A 13,625-nucleotide genomic window follows, 5' to 3' on the forward strand; every position below is an offset into this window, starting at 1 on the left:
TGGAAGGAGACACCGTGGGACACACTCATTTGAAGGAGACACCCCGGGGCACACTCACTGGAAGGAGACACCGCAGGACACATTCACTGGCAGGAGACACCGCGGGACACACTCACTGGAAGGAGACACCACGGGGCACACTCACTGAAAGGAGACACCGCCGGACAGACTCACTCGAAGGAGAAAGTGCGGGACACATTCACTGGAAGGAGACACCACGGGACAAACTCCCTGGAAGTTAACACCGTGGGAAACATTAACTGGAAGGAGACACCGCAGGACACTCTCACTGGAAGGAGACACTGCGGGACCCATTCACTGGAAGGAGACACCGCAGGACACATTCACTGGAAGGAGACACTGGGGGACACATTCACTGGAAGGAGACACTGCGGGACAAACTTACTGGAAGGAGACACCGCGGGACACACTCTCTGGACGTAGGCACCATGGGACACACTAACTGGAAGGAGACACCGAGGCACACACTCACTGGAAGTAGGCACCACGGGACACACACACTGGAAGGAGACACCGCGGGACACTCTCACTGGAAGGAGACACCGTGGGGCACACTCACTGGAAGGAGACACTGCGGGACACATTCACTGGAAGGAGACACCACGGGACACACTCACTGGAAGGAGACACCGCGGGACATACTCACTGGAAGGAGACACCGCAGGACACATTCACTGGAAGGAGACACTGGGGGATACACTCACTGGAAGGAGACACCGCGGGACACATTTACTGGAAGAAGACACCGCGGGACACACTCACTGGAAGGAGGCACCGCGGGACACACTCACTGGAAGGAGACACTGCGGGACACAGTCACTGGAAGGAGACACCGTGGGACCCACTCACTGGAAGGACACACCGCGGGACACACTCACTGGAAGGAGACACCACGGGGCACACTCACTGAAAGGAGACACCACGGGACACATTTACTGGTAGGAGACACCGCTGGAGACACTTACTGGAAGGAGACACTGGGGGATACACTCACTGGAAGGAGACACCGCGGGACACATTTACTGGAAGGAGACACCGCGGGACACATTCACTGGAAGGAGACACCGCGGGACACACTGGAAGGAGACACCGCGGGACAAACTCACTGGAAGGAGACACTGCAGGACACATTCACTGGAAGGAGACACCGCGGGACACATTTACTGGAAGGAGACACCGCGAGACACACTCACTGGAAGGAGACACCGCGGGACACACTCACTGGAAGGAGACACCGTGGGACACACTCATTTGAAGGAGACACAGCAGGACATACTCACTGGACGGAGACACCATGGGACACACTCACTGGATGGAGGCGCCGTGGCACACACTCACTGGAAGGAGGCTCCTTGGGACACACTCACTGGAAGGAGACGCCGAGGCACACACTCACTGGACGTAGGCACCACGGGACAAACTAACTGGAAGGAGGCACCGAGGCACACACTCACTGGAAGTAGGCACCACGGGACAAACTCACTGGAAGGAGACACCGCAGGAGACATTCACTGGAAGGGCCACCGCGGGACACACTCAGTGGAAGGAGACACCATGGGACATACTCACTGGAAGTAGACACCACGGGACACACTCACTGGAAGGAAACACCACGGGGCAGACTCACTGGAAGGAAACACTGCGGGACACACTCACTGGAAGGAGACATCGCGGGACACTCTCACTCGAAGGAGAAAGTGCGGGACACATTCACTGGAAGGAGACACCACGGGACAAACTCCCTGGAAGTTAACACCGTGGGAAACATTAACTGGAAGGAGACACCGCGGGACACTCTCACTGGAAGGAGACACTGCGGGACACATTCACTGGAAGGAGACACCGCAGGACACATTCACTGGAAGGAGACACTGGGGGACACATTCACTGGAAGGAGACACCGCGGGACAAACTTACTGGAAGGAGACACCGCGGGACACACTCTCTGGACGTAGGCACCATGGGACACACTAACTGGAAGGAGACACCGAGGCACACACTCACTGGAAGTAGGCACCACGGGACACACACACTGGAAGGAGACACCGCGGGACACTCTCACTGGAAGGAGACACCGTGGGGCACACTCACTGGAAGGAGACACTGCGGGACACATTCACTGGAAGGAGACACCACGGGACACACTCACTGGAAGGAGACACCGCGGGACATACTCACTGGAAGGAGACACTGCAGGACACATTCACTGGAAGGAGACACTGGGGGATACACTCACTGGAAGGAGACACCGCAGGACAGACTCACTCGAAGGAGACACTGCGGGACACATTCACTGGAAGGAGACACCACGGGACAAACTCACTGGAAGTTAAAACCATGGGAAACATTAACTGGAAGGAGACACCGCGGGACAGACTCACTGGAAGGAGACACCGTGAGACAGGCTCACTGGAAGGAGACACCGCGGGACAAACTTACTGGAAGGAGACACCGCGGGGCACACTAACTGGAAGGAGACACCGCAGGACACATTCACTGGCAGGAGACACCGCGGGACACACTCATTTGAAGGAGACACAGCGGGACATATTCACTGGAAGGAGACACCGTGGGACACACTCACTGGAAGGAGGCTCCGTGGGACACACTCACTGGAAGGAGACACCACGGGGCACACTCACTGAAAGGAGACACCGCCGGACAGACTCACTCGAAGGAGACAGTGCGGGACACATTCACTGGAAGGAGACACCATGGGACAAACTCTCTGGAAGGAGACACCGCGAGACACACTCACTGGAAGGAGACACCGCGGGACAAACTTACTGCAAGGAGACACCATGGGACACACACACTGGAAGGAGACACCGCGGGACACAGTCACTGGATGGATACACCGCGGGACACATTCACTGGAAGGAGACACCGTGGGACACAATCATTTGAAGGAGACACCGCGGGACACACTCACTGGAAGGAGACACCGAGGCACACACTCACTGTAAGGAGACACCGCGGGATACACTCATGGAAGGAGACACCGCGAATGCCCTCACTGGAAGGAGACACCATGGGACATGTTCACTGGAAGGAGACTCCTCAGGGCGCACTGACTGGAAGGAGACACCGTGGGACACAGTCACTGGAAGGAGACACCGTGGGACACACTCATTTGAAGGAGACACCGCGGGGCACACTAACTGGAAGGAGACACCGCAGGACACATTCACTGGCTGGAGACACCGCGGGACACACTCACTGGAAGGAGGCACCATGGGACACACTCATTTGAAGGAGACACAGCGGGACATACTCACTGGAAGGAGACACCATGGGACACACTCATTTGAAGGAGACACAGCGGGACATACTCACTGGAAGGAGACACCGTGGGACACACTCACTGGAAGGAGGCTCCGTGGGACACACTCATTTGAAGGAGACACAGCGGGACATACTCACTGGAAGGAGACACCGCGGGACACACTCACTGGAAGGAGGCACCATGGGACACACTCATTTGAAGGAGACACAGCGGGACATACTCAATGGAATGAGACACCATGGGACACACTCATTTGAAGGAGACACAGCGGGACATACTCACTGGAAGGAGACACCGTGGGACACACTCACTGGAAGGAGGCTCCGTGGGACACACTCACTGGAAGGAGACACCGCGGGACACACTCACTGGTAGTAGACACCGCGGGAAACACTCACTGGAAGGAGACACTGCGGGACACATTCACTTGAAGGAGACACCGTGGGACAAACTTACTGGAAGGAGACACCGTGGGACACACTCACTGGAAGGAGACACCGTGGGACACACTCATTTGAAGGAGACACCCCGGGGCACACTCACTGGAAGGAGACACCGCAGGACACATTCACTGGCAGGAGACACCGCGGGACACACTCACTGGAAGGAGACACCACGGGGCACAGTCACTGAAAGGAGACACCGAGGGACACACTCACTGGAAATAGACACCACGGGACACACTCACTGGAAGGAGACACCGAGGGACACACTCACTGGAAGTAGACACCACGGGACACACTCACTGGAAGGAGACACCGCGGGACAGACTCACTCGAAGGAGACACTGCGGGACACATTCACTGGAAGGAGACACCGCGGGACAGACTCACTCGAAGGAGACACCGCGGGACACACTCACTGGAAGGAGACACCGAGGGACACACTCACTGGAAGTAGACACCATGGGGCACACTCACTGAAAGGAGACACCGCAGGACAGACTCACTCGAAGGAGACACTGCGGGACACATTCACTGGAAGGAGACACCACGGGACAAACTCACTGGAAGTTAAAACCATGGGAAACATTAACTGGAAGGAGACACCGCGGGACGGACTCACTGGAAGGAGACACCGCGAGACAGGCTCACTGGAAGGAGACACTGCGGGACAAACTTACTGGAAGGAGACACCGCGGGGCACACTAACTGGAAGGAGACACCGCAGGACACATTCACTGGCAGGAGACACCGCGGGACACACTCATTTGAAGGAGACACAGCGGGACATACTCACTGGAAGGAGACACCGTGGGACACACTCACTGGAAGGAGGCTCCGTGGGACACACTCACTGGAAGGAGACACCACGGGGCACACTCACTGAAAGGAGACACCGCCGGACAGACTCACTCGAAGGAGACAGTGCGGGACACATTCACTGGAAGGAGACACCATGGGACAAACTCTCTGGAAGGAGACACCGCGAGACACACTCACTGGAAGGAGACACCGCGGGACAAACTTACTGCAAGGAGACACCATGGGACACACACACTGGAAGGAGACACCGCGGGACACAGTCACTGGATGGATACACCGCGGGACACATTCACTGGAAGGAGACACCGTGGGACACAATCATTTGAAGGAGACACCGCGGGACACACTCACTGGAAGGAGACACCGAGGCACACACTCACTGTAAGGAGACACCGCGGGATACACTCATGGAAGGAGACACCGCGAATGCCCTCACTGGAAGGAGACACCATGGGACATGTTCACTGGAAGGAGACTCCTCAGGGCACACTGACTGGAAGGAGACACCGTGGGACACAGTCACTGGAAGGAGACACTGTGGGACACACTCATTTGAAGGAGACACCGCGGGGCACACTAACTGGAGGGAGACACCGCAGGACACATTCACTGGCTGGAGACACCGCGGGACACACTCACTGGAAGGAGACACCATGGGACACACTCATTTGAAGGAGACACAGCGGGACATACTCACTGGAAGGAGACACCGTGGGACACACTCACTGGAAGGAGGCTCCGTGGGACACACTCACTGGAAGGAGACACCGCGGGACACACTCACTGGTAGTAGACACCGCGGGAAACACTCAATGGAAGGAGGCACCGCGGGACACACTCACTGGAAGGAGACACTGCGGGACACATTCACTTGAAGGAGACACCGTGGGACAAACTTACTGGAAGGAGACACCGTGGGACACACTCACTGGAAGGAGACACCGCGGGACACAGTCACTCGATGGAGACACTGCGGGACACACTCACTGGAAGGAGACACCGTGTGACACACTCATTTGAAGGAGACACCCCGGGGCACACTCACTGGAAGGAGACACCGCAGGACACATTCACTGGCAGGAGACACCGCGGGACACACTCACTGGAAGGAGACACCACGGGGCACACTCACTGAAAGGAGACACCGCCGGACAGACTCACTCGAAGGAGAAAGTGCGGGACACATTCACTGGAAGGAGACACCACGGGACAAACTCCCTGGAAGTTAACACCGTGGGAAACATTAACTGGAAGGAGACACCGCGGGACACTCTCACTGGAAGGAGACACTGCGGGACCCATTCACTGGAAGGAGACACCGCAGGACACATTCACTGGAAGGAGACACTGGGGGACACATTCACTGGAAGGAGACACCGCGGGACAAACTTACTGGAAGGAGACACCGCGGGACACACTCTCTGGACGTAGGCACCATGGGACACACTAACTGGAAGGAGACACCGAGGCACACACTCACTGGAAGTAGGCACCACGGGACACACACACTGGAAGGAGACACCGCGGGACACTCTCACTGGAAGGAGACACCGTGGGGCACACTCACTGGAAGGAGACACTGCGGGACACATTCACTGGAAGGAGACACCACGGGACACACTCACTGGAAGGAGACACCGCGGGACATACTCACTGGAAGGAGACACCGCAGGACACATTCACTGGAAGGAGACACTGGGGGATACACTCACTGGAAGGAGACACCGCGGGACACATTTACTGGAAGAAGACACCGCGGGACACACTCACTGGAAGGAGGCACCGCGGGACACACTCACTGGAAGGAGACACTGCGGGACACAGTCACTGGAAGGAGACACCGTGGGACCCACTCACTGGAAGGACACACCGCGGGACACACTCACTGGAAGGAGACACCACGGGGCACATTTACTGGAAGAAGACACCGCGGGACACACTCACTGGAAGGAGGCACCGCGGGACACACTCACTGGAAGGAGACACCGTGGGACCCACTCACTGGAAGGACACACAGCGGGACACACTCACTGAAAGGAGACACCACGGGACACATTTACTGGTAGGAGACACCGCGGGACACACGCACTGGAAGGAGACACCGCTGGAGACACTTACTGGAAGGAGACACTGGGGGATACACTCACTGGAAGGAGACACCGCGGGACACATTTACTGGAAGGATACACCGCGGGACACATTCACTGGAAGGAGACACCGCGGGACACACTGGAAGGAGACACCGCGGGACAAACTCACTGGAAGGAGACACTGCAGGACACATTCACTGGAAGGATACACCGCGGGACACATTTACTGGAAGGAGACACCGCGAGACACACTCACTGGAAGGAGACACCGCGGGACAGACTCACTGGAAGGAGACACCGCGGGACACACTCACTGGAAGGAGACGCCGTGGGACACACTCACTGGAAGGAGACACCGCGGGACACACTCATTGTAAGGAGACACCGCGGGACACACTCATGGAAGGAGACACCGTGGGACACACTCATTTGAAGGAGACACCGCGGGGCACACTAACTGGAAGGAGACACCGCAGGACACATTCACTGGCAGGAGACACCGCGGGACACACTCACTGGAAGGAGACACCATGGGACACACTCATTTGAAGGAGACACAGCGGGACATACTCACAAAAGGAGACACCGTGGGACACACTCACTGGAAGGAGGCTCCGTGGGACACACTCACTGGAAGGAGGCTCCGTGGGACACACTCACTGGAAGGAGGCTCCGTGGGACACACTCACTGGAAGGAGGCTCCGTGGGACACACTCACTGGAAGGAGACACCGCGGGACACACTCAATGGAAGGAGGCACCGCGGGACACACTCACTGGAAGGAGACACTGCGGGACACAGTCACTAGAAGGAGCCACTGTGGGACCCACTCACTGGCAGGACACACTGCGTGACACACTCACTGGAACGAGGCACCGTGGGACACACTCACTGGAAGGAGACACCGAAGGACACACTCACTGGAAGTAGACACCACGGGACACACTCACTGGAAGGAGACACCGCGGGACACACTCACTGGAAGGAGACACCATGGGGCACACTCACTGAAATGAGACACCGCAGGACAGACTTACTCGAAGGAGACACTGCGGGACACATTCACTGGAAGGAGACACCACGGGACAAACTCACTGGAAGTTAAAACCATGGGAAACATTAACTGGAAGGAGACACCGTGGCACGGACTCACTGGAAGGAGACACCGCGAGACAGGCTCACTGGAAGGAGACACTGCGGGACAAACTTACTGGAAGGAGACACCGCGGGGCACACTAACTGGAAGGAGACACCGCAGGACACATTCACTGGCAGGAGACACCGCGGGACACACTCAATGGAAGGAGGCACAGCGGGACATACTCACTGGAAGGAGACACCGTGGGACACACTCACTGGAAGGAGGCTCCGTGGGACACACTCACTGGAAGGAGACACCACGGGGCACACTCACTGAAAGGAGACACCGCCGGACAGACTCACTCGAAGGAGACAGTGCGGGACACATTCACTGGAAGGAGACACCATGGGACAAACTCTCTGGAAGGAGACACCGCGAGACACACTCACTGGAAGGAGACACCGCGGGACAAACTTACTGCAAGGAGACACCATGGGACACACACACTGGAAGGAGACACCGTGGGACACAATCATTTGAAGGAGACACCGCGGGACACACTCACTGGAAGGAGACACCGAGGCAGACACTCACTGTAAGGAGACACCGCGAATGCCCTCACTGGAAGGAGACACCATGGGACATGTTCACTGGAAGGAGACTCCTCAGGGCACACTGACTGGAAGGAGACACCGTGGGACACAGTCACTGGAAGGAGACACCGTGGGACACACTCATTTGAAGGAGACACCATGGGACACACTCATTTGAAGGAGACACAGCGGGACATACTCACTGGAAGGAGACACCGTGGGACACACTCACTGGAAGGAGGCTCCGTGGGACACACTCACTGGAAGGAGACACCGCGGGACACACTCACTGGTAGTAGACACCGCGGGAAACACTCACTGGAAGGAGGCACCACGGGACACACTCACTGGAAGGAGACACCATGGGACAAACTTACTGGAAGGAGACACCGTGGGACACACTCACTGGAAGGAGACACCGCGGGACACAGTCACTCGATGGAGACACCGCGGGACACACTCACTGGAAGGAGACACCGTGGGACACACTCATTTGAAGGAGACACCCCGGGGCACACTCACTGGAAGGAGACACCGCAGGACACATTCACTGGCAGGAGACACCGCGGGACACACTCACTGGAAGGAGACACCACGGGGCACACTCACTGAAAGGAGACACCGCCGGACAGACTCACTCGAAGGAGAAAGTGCGGGACACATTCACTGGAAGGAGACACCACGGGACAAACTCCCTGGAAGTTAACACCGTGGGAAACATTAACTGGAAGGAGACACCGCGGGACACTCTCACTGGAAGGAGACACTGCGGGACCCATTCACTGGAAGGAGACACCACGGGACAAACTTACTGGAAGGAGACACCGCGGGACACACTCTCTGGACGTAGGCACCATGGGACACACTAACTGGAAGGAGACACCGAGGCACACACTCACTGGAAGTAGGCACCACGGGACACACACACTGGAAGGAGACACTGCGGGACACTCTCACTGGAAGGAGACACCGTGGGGCACACTCACTGGAAGGAGACACTGCGGGACACATTCACTGGAAGGAGACACCACGGGACACACTCACTGGAAGGAGACACCGCGGGACATACTCACTGGAAGGAGACACCGCAGGACACATTCACTGGAAGGAGACACTGGGGGATACACTCACTGGAAGGAGACACCGCGGGACACATTTACTGGAAGAAGACACCGCGGGACACACTCACTGGAAGGAGGCACCGCGGGACACACTCACTGGAAGGAGACACTGCGGGACACAGTCACTGGAAGGAGACACCGTGGGACCCACTCACTGGAAGGACACACCGCGGGACACACTCACTGGAAGGAGACACCACGGGGCACATTTACTGGAAGAAGACACCGCGGGACACACTCACTGGAAGGAGGCACCGCGGGACACACTCACTGGAAGGAGACACCGAGGCACACACTCATTGTAAGGAGACACCGCGGGACACACTCATGGAAGGAGACACCGCGAACACACTCACTGGAAGGAGACACCATGTGACATGTTCACTGGAAGGAGACTCCTCAGGACACACTCACTGGAAGGAGACACCGTGGGACACACTAACTGGAAGGAGACACCGCAGGACACATTCACTGGCAGGAGACACCGCGGGACACACTCACTGGAAGGAGACACCATGGGACACACTCATTTGAAGGAGACACAGCGGGACATACTCACAAAAGGAGACACCGTGCGACACACTCACTGGAAGGAGGCTCCGTGGGACACACTCACTGGAAGGAGACACCGCGGGACACACTCAATGGAAGGAGGCACCGCGGGACACACTCACTGGAAGGAGACACTGCGGGACACAGTCACTAGAAGGAGCCACTGTGGGACCCACTCACTGGCAGGACACACTGCGTGACACACTCACTGGAACGAGGCACCGTGGGACACACTCACTGGAAGGAGACACCGAGGGACACACTCACTGGAAGTAGACACCACGGGACACACTCACTGGAAGGAGACACCGCGGGACACACTCACTGGAAGGAGACACCATGGGGCACACTCACTGAAAGGAGACACCGCAGGACAGACTCACTCGAAGGAGACACTGCGGGACACATTCACTGGAAGGAGACACCACGGGACAAACTCACTGGAAGTTAAAACCATGGGAAACATTAACTGGAAGGAGACACCGCGGGACAGACTCACTGGAAGGAGACACCGTGAGACAGGCTCACTGGAAGGAGACACCGCGGGACAAACTTACTGGAAGGAGAAACCGCGGGGCACACTAACTGGAAGGAGACACCGCAGGACACATTCACTGGCAGGAGACACCGCGGGACACACTCATTTGAAGGAGACACAGCGGGACATTTTCACTGGAAGGAGACACCGTGGGACACACTCACTGGAAGGAGGCTCCGTGGGACACACTCACTGGAAGGAGACACCACGGGGCACACTCACTGAAAGGAGACACCGCCGGACAGACTCACTCGAAGGAGACAGTGCGGGACACATTCACTGGAAGGAGACACCATGGGACAAACTCTCTGGAAGGAGACACCGCGAGACACACTCACTGGAAGGAGACACCGCGGGACAAACTTACTGCAAGGAGACACCATGGGACACACACACTGGAAGGAGACACCGCGGGACACAGTCACTGGATGGATACACCGCGGGACACATTCACTGGAAGGAGACACCGTGGGACACAATCATTTGAAGGAGACACCGCGGGACACACTCACTGGAAGGAGACACCGAGGCACACACTCACTGTAAGGAGACACCGCGGGATACACTCATGGAAGGAGACACCGCGAATGCCCTCACTGGAAGGAGACACCATGGGACATGTTCACTGGAAGGAGACTCCTCAGGACACACTGACTGGAAGGAGACACCGTGGGACACAGTCACTGGAAGGAGACACCATGGGACAAACTCTCTGGAAGGAGACACCGCGAGACACACTCACTGGAAGGAGACACCGCGGGACAAACTTACTGCAAGGAGACACCATGGGACACACACACTGGAAGGAGACACCGCGGGACACAGTCACTGGATGGATACACCGCGGGACACATTCACTGGAAGGAGACACCGTGGGACACAATCATTTGAAGGAGACACCGCGGGACACACTCACTGGAAGGAGACACCGAGGCACACACTCACTGTAAGGAGACACCGCGGGATACACTCATGGAAGGAGACACCGCGGGACATGTTCACTGGAAGGAGACTCCTCAGGGCACACTGACTGGAAGGAGACACCGTGGGACACAGTCACTGGAAGGAGACACCGTGGGACACAGTCATTTGAAGGAGACACCGCGGGGCACACTAACTGGAAGGAGACACCGCAGGACACATTCACTGGCTGGAGACACCGCGGGACACACTCACTGGAAGGAGACACCATGGGACACACTCATTTGAAGGAGACACAGCGGGACATACTCACTGGAAGGAGACACCGTGGGACACACTCACTGGAAGGAGGCTCCGTGGGACACACTCACTGGAAGGAGACACCGCGGGACACACTCACTGGTAGTAGACACCGCGGGAAACACTCAATGGAAGGAGGCACCGCGGGACACACTCACTGGAAGGAGACACTGCGGGACACATTCACTTGAAGGAGACACCGTGGGACAAACTTACTGGAAGGAGACACCGTGGGACACACTCACTGGAAGGAGACACCGTGGGACACACTCATTTGAAGGAGACACCCCGGGGCACACTCACTGGAAGGAGACACCGCAGGACACATTCACTGGAAGGAGACACCACGGGGCACACTCACTGAAAGGAGACACCGCCGGACAGACTCACTCGAAGGAGAAAGTGCGGGACACATTCACTGGAAGGAGACACCACGGGACACTCTCACTGGAAGGAGACACTGCGGGACACATTCACTGGAAGGAGACACCGCAGGACACATTCACTGGAAGGAGACACTGGGGGACACATTCACTGGAAGGAGACACCGCGGGACAAACTTACTGGAAGGAGACACCGCGGGACACACTCTCTGGACGTAGGCACCATGGGACACACTAACTGGAAGGAGACACCGAGGCACACACTCACTGGAAGTAGGCACCACGGGACACACACACTGGAAGGAGACACCGCGGGACACTCTCACTGGAAGGAGACACCGTGGGGCACACTCACTGGAAGGAGACACTGCGGGACACATTCACTGGAAGGAGACACCACGGGACACACTCACTGGAAGGAGACACCGCGGGACATACTCACTGGAAGGAGACACCGCAGGACACATTCACTGGAAGGAGACACTGGGGGATACACTCACTGGAAGGAGACACCGCGGGACACATTTACTGGAAGAAGACACCGCGGGACACACTCACTGGAAGGAGGCACCGCGGGACACACTCACTGGAAGTAGACACTGCGGGACACAGTCACTGGAAGGAGACACCGTGGGACCCACTCACTGGAAGGACACACCGCGGGACACACTCACTGGAAGGAGACACCACGGGGCACACTCACTGAAAGGAGACACCACGGGACACACTCACTGAAAGGAGACACCGCGGGACACACGCACTGGAAGGAGACACCGCTGGAGACACTTACTGGAAGGAGACACTGGGGGATACACTCACTGGAAGGAGACACCACGGGACACATTTACTGGAAGGAGACACCGCGGGACACATTTACTGGAAGGAGACACCGCGGGACACATTCACTGGAAGGAGACACCGCGGGACACACTGGAAGGAGACACCGCGGGACAAACTCACTGGAAGGAGACACTGCAGGACACATTCACTGGAAGGAGACACCGCGAGACACACTCACTGGAAGGAGACACCGCGGGACACACTCACTGGAAGGAGACACCACGGGACACACTCACTGGAAGGAGACGCCGTGGGACACATTCACTGGAAGGAGACACCGCGGGACACACTCACTGGAAGGAGACACCGTGGGACACACTCATTGGAAGGAGACACCGCGGGGCACACTAACTGGAAGGAGAAACCGCAGGACACATTCACTGGCAGGAGACACCGCGGGACACACTCACTGGAAGGAGACACCATGGGACACACGCATTTGAAGGAGACACAGCGGGACACACTCACAAAAGGAGACACCGTGGGACACACTCACTGGAAGGAGGCTCCGTGGGACACACTCACTGGAAGGAGACACCGCGGGACACACTCAATGGAAGGAGGCACCGCGGGACACACTCACTGGAAGGAGACACTGCGGGACACAGTCACTAGAAGGAGCCACTGTGGGACC

Source organism: Somniosus microcephalus, chromosome 3, assembly GCF_052327205.1.
Source record: "Somniosus microcephalus isolate GS21.2 chromosome 3, FLI_Smic_1.0, whole genome shotgun sequence".
In the NCBI taxonomy this organism is placed as follows: Eukaryota; Metazoa; Chordata; class Chondrichthyes; order Squaliformes; family Somniosidae; genus Somniosus; species Somniosus microcephalus.